The sequence below is a fragment of the Solanum dulcamara genome, chromosome 8, assembly GCF_947179165.1.
Source record: "Solanum dulcamara chromosome 8, daSolDulc1.2, whole genome shotgun sequence".
NCBI lineage: Eukaryota > Viridiplantae > Streptophyta > Magnoliopsida > Solanales > Solanaceae > Solanum > Solanum dulcamara.
In genome coordinates, this window is record NC_077244.1 from 20,233,322 (window position 1) to 20,238,432 (window position 5,111).

The following is a 5,111-nucleotide window of genomic DNA, read 5'->3' on the forward strand; positions in this document are numbered from 1 at the left end:
ATAAACCATTCATTTTATTGAAATTGAGAGTCAATATATATCAATATAGGTAAATAAGCCTCAAATCAACCATAATCTATGCATTTGGAATCATCATGTAAAAGTCCATAAAATTTCATAATTTACAATTGAAATAATAACTTGAGAAAATATTTGGGCTCCATGGGTGAAGGAACCCATGGATGAGACCCACAAACCTTGGGGGAAACAAAATCACTAATGAAAGCTTGAGAAGGAATGGAGACTTGAAGATGCTTTGAGATGAAACTCTAACTTGGCTTGAAACTCTTGGGAGAATTTGAGAGGAGAGAATTTGTATGTCTTGAGTCTAAGTGTGAGAATGAGGGTTTGTGGAGAGTTTAGGGATTTTAGATAGGTGAATTCAGCCCCCAAAATGACCACACTCCAATATTAAAACAAATGAAAAGACAAAAAATGTCCCTTTTAAAAAACTAACCGGTTTGGCCTCACGGGGACCCTTCACGGTCCGTGATAGGGCATTAGCTCGGCCTTCTCATTTGAAGGCACACCCATGATAGCTACAAGACGGTAAACCTTATCAATGAACTCCATAGGGTCCTTATCTACTTTAGAACCATCAAACTCGAGCGGATTCATCCTTTGAAAATCACAAATCCTAGAAGCTAGATTTTGCATTTGAGGAGGAAGAATGCCTTCATTCCCTTGGTTGACTACGGCTTGAGCCAACAATGTGATGATATTGCGAAACTCTGCATGGGTTACCCTTTCCTCTTGATGGGGAGCATCGGGGACCAGTGCAGCTTCGTCCTCATCATCAACCCTTTTTCTTGGAGGTGATCTTCCTCGAGGCATTATCTAGGGAACAAAAATGGGTCATCAGTTAGGGGAAGTATTTGGACACTCTAGGGCACGACATGAGTTTTAAAAAACAGAAAACTTTCCTAAATATCCCATAGTATCATAGTCATAATTATGGTGCGCTTCACAACTATGAATAAGACCGTATTTGACGAGGTATGTTGGACTACGAGGATATTTCAAAACTTCAAGCTCTTAAACCTAGTTTATGACGATCCAACCCTAGGGCCTAGACATGATATGATGAATGAGACATCCAAAAGTACCTCATCAAAGCCTCTTAGCATTCATTTAGCTTCTTATAGGTAATGACATTTCAACAAGCTGAAAAAGAGGGTTTATAGGACTAAGGGAAAACCACGCTTGATAAGAGTCAATAGCAACATTAACAACTTCTACTTGTCCAACAATACCTCTACATCTTTAGAATTAGCTGGGGCTAAAACAAGTCCCTAACTCACCCTCATAATAAAGAAAGAAGGACAAAAGGAAATCCAAATACTTATACAATTCATAACCTAGAAAGGAAAAAGGGTATTGTTCCATAAACATGGAACTCACCAAACTAGTAGTAGCCTTCAATGATTAAACTAGCCATGGGAAGGAGAGTGTGGAGCAATGCCAACCCCTACATGGTGATGTCATATAGGCAAAATTATGCGTTAGTACTTTAAATGTACTAAGTATGTGGGCATGCAATATAATGAAAGATATTAGGACATTTATAAGCAAAATGCATAAGTGAATGCATTCATGAGAAATCATCACACATAACATTAAAACATTCATTTTGTGGGAAGATGACCATAATCGACATTTAAGACCATGCAAGCTATTACATGGAATCCAACATAATACCCTATGTTGGCACGGGGAAACTACTTCCCGAATAGTACTCCGTCAACTTTAATCATTTTTTTAAGTTTAACTTTAAGGGCTAATTGTGGATCCACAAACCTAAATAGCCTATAAGGGCTCCTATGTTGGCGCATAGTTAATGGAATATTAGACTTTACTTAAGGACCCCTTAGGTTGAGTCTACATATACTTGCTATATTCGGTGCTAGGTCAATCCCATGGAATATCATTTAAATATCTTAGTAACATAAGCATTCATAAAACTTTAGATATCAAATCATCTTTTAGAGGAATAGCTCATTAAAACCTTTCATTTGATTGAAATATGTCAGAACTGTCCTTTCACATAGAATTTATTCTTTGGCTAAGAAGCCCCTTATCATCATTAAACCATTCTTTTATTTTATAAGACTCCCTTTAAATATAAACATTTGCTTTCATAAAACCTTCATTTTGGAGTCAAATATTTAAATTCAACTTCATTTCAACGTAATGACACTAGGTGGGTTCACTTCATTCATTCTTCAAATACATTTAAAACAATGCTAGCATGCATGAAATTGATGGAAATGCATCAATTTAAACACTTAAAATAGTGCACCAAAATACTTCAAAGCTACTTTCATGCCTTGATATAAGAGCTTTATAAATGATTCATTTCATGAAATTGAGAGTCAATATATATCAATATAGGTAAATAAGCCTCAAATAAACCATAATGTATGCATGTGGAATCATCACGTAAAAGCCCACAAGATTTCATCATTTATAATTAAAATACTAAGTTGATAAAACATTTGGGCTCCATGGATGAAAGAACATATGGATGAGACCCACATACCTTGGGGAAACAAAATCCCTAAAGACTGCTTGAGAAGGAATAGAGGCTTGAAGATGCCTTGAGAAGAGAATTTAAGAGGAGAGAATTTGTGTGTCTTGAGTCCAAGTGTGAGAATGAGGGCTTGGGGAGAGTTAAGTGATTTTATATAGGTCAATTCATCCCCCAAAATGACCATAATCCAATATTAAAACACAAAAAAAGACCATAATGCCCCTTTAAAAAAACTGACCGGACTAGCCTCACGGGGACCTTTCATGGTCCGTGATAGGAAACTAACTCAGCCTTCTCATTTAGAGGCACACCCATGATAGCCACAATCTGGTAAACCTCATCAATGAACTCCATAGGATCCTCATCTACTTTACAATTATTAAACTTGGGTGGATTCATCCTTTGAAAATCCCAAATCCTAGAAGCTGGATTTTGCACTTGAGGAGGAGAAATGCCTTAATTCCCTTGATTTTCTCTGGTTTTTGACTAAAAAGGAAAAACAAACTCAATCATGCCTCACTTGTTGATTAAGGAGAAGGATCAATTCTATACTACTGCAGGCACTAGGTCCGGTGAAAATGAGATCATCTCCCTACCTTCATCTCTACTACGTCTTAAAAACTGTCTTTCTCTATCTTTGCTACAACTACTCAGGCCTCATCCTTGACCACGAGAGTTTATTGATCCTTAATACCCTCCAATACTAAATCCAGATTGGTCAGCACTTCCTAGTTCCGGTCTAAAATCCTAAAAAGAAATTTCCTATTAAGTAGTCAATTTTTTAAGTGCTCAATCTTCTTGCAAGGTTGGTTGTGGTGGAAAACTATATAGAACCCTTGGTCACTAAAATGATAAAGTCAAGATGAACAAAGTTTTTCCCGAGTTCTTATTCTAAGAAGCCACTCAAGCTTGTGCTAGAGTAAATTTATTTCCCAACTATTTTTTGTAATACCCCGTACATCTATATTCACATGTGACTAGTTAAATTGTAGTGATTTAGTGTGAAACATGGAGATTAAGGATAAATATGGATAATAATGTTAAGTAACACTTGAATTTAATTTGAATGTTAAACAAAATTTTTAGGCCAATGGAATCTTTAAAATATAAGTTCAAGTCAAAGGATATCTCATGGAGGGTAACTTCAAGTGATCCAATATGTGGTCCAACTTTAAATGAGCATACATTCCAACATATGTAGAGATATAGAGTGTACTACATATCAATAAGGTCCTTGAGTCTAGTTTCAAGCAAAACACGGCTCTAAAATGAAGCTCCATCATGAGTCTAGGTATGGGTGATATAGAGGTTTCTTTATTTTTATTGAAGAAATCAACAATGATTTAGAAGTCAATTGTGAGTTTTCAATCTTGATGAATATATTGCACATCCTGCAGAATAGTATCAGTAAAATTCCAAGATGATCTAATGTCAAGAAGCTGAAAACAATTAATACTATTTCTAGATTAGCATTTATATGGGTTTGAAGGAGACACTATCACAAGTTTTCACAGACAACCCACCCTCGTGCTGATGAAAAAGTTAACATTGATGAGATTATTTAATCTTGAAAAAAGAAAACTACAGTTGAGACTAAATTCCATGTGTTCAAGTATACAAAACTGAAAATAACAGCTAAAAAGAATAAGATTTGAGAAGGAAATAAATAGTGAGAAGTCACATACTTGAACCTGATACAACTTGATACGATTATATTATTGATATAATTATATTCATTGATGTAAATTATATTCGGATACAAATTATATTCATTAATACACTTAATACCAATAATTTAAATCAATGAATACAATAGTTTTTGATACAATTGTATTCATTAATGCATATCAATTATATTCGTGCTATAATGATCCAACAAATATATAATTATCGATGGGATATACAAATCAAATGTATCTCTATCGTCTCTCTCCTTTCTCTTATATCTCGCTCACCTCTCTCCTCTCTCTCCCAATATCGTTCACCTTAGTCCTCCTTTTCTCATGACCCAATATCTCAATCATGATAACACCTATTAAGTCCCACCAGTAGATAAACGGAACCAATATCCCTGAGCTAGAGACAATGGGCTATCAAAAAGAAGCAAATAATGTGGACGATAATAAAAATAATTAAAAGCAAAAGAAAGAGAGAGAATAAACTAAATACATATAATACACCCTGAGACCTGATATCAGTCCGTATTTGAGAAACTAATAAAAAATAGTACAATGACAAAAGAATACACAACTATCTGTGACAACTAAATGAAGACTAGATCCAACTGAAACAGGGGAGAATAAATACTTCAAATGTCAGAAGCTCACCCCAAATCTCCGAATCCCAAAAGCTGCTCCGCACGAAGGACAATCAATGGTGAGAAATCGTACTAGGATCTACAGGGTGCAAAAGTGTAGTATGAGTACCAAACAAATGATACTTAGTAGGCATAGACCGACTGAGCTTCAAAGATTATATAAGTATAAACAATAGGTAAGAAAGGAGCATACATCACAATCAAATAGAAAGATTATAAGGTGAACTCATAATAAGAAACAAACTGTGTCAAGTAGAAGAGAGT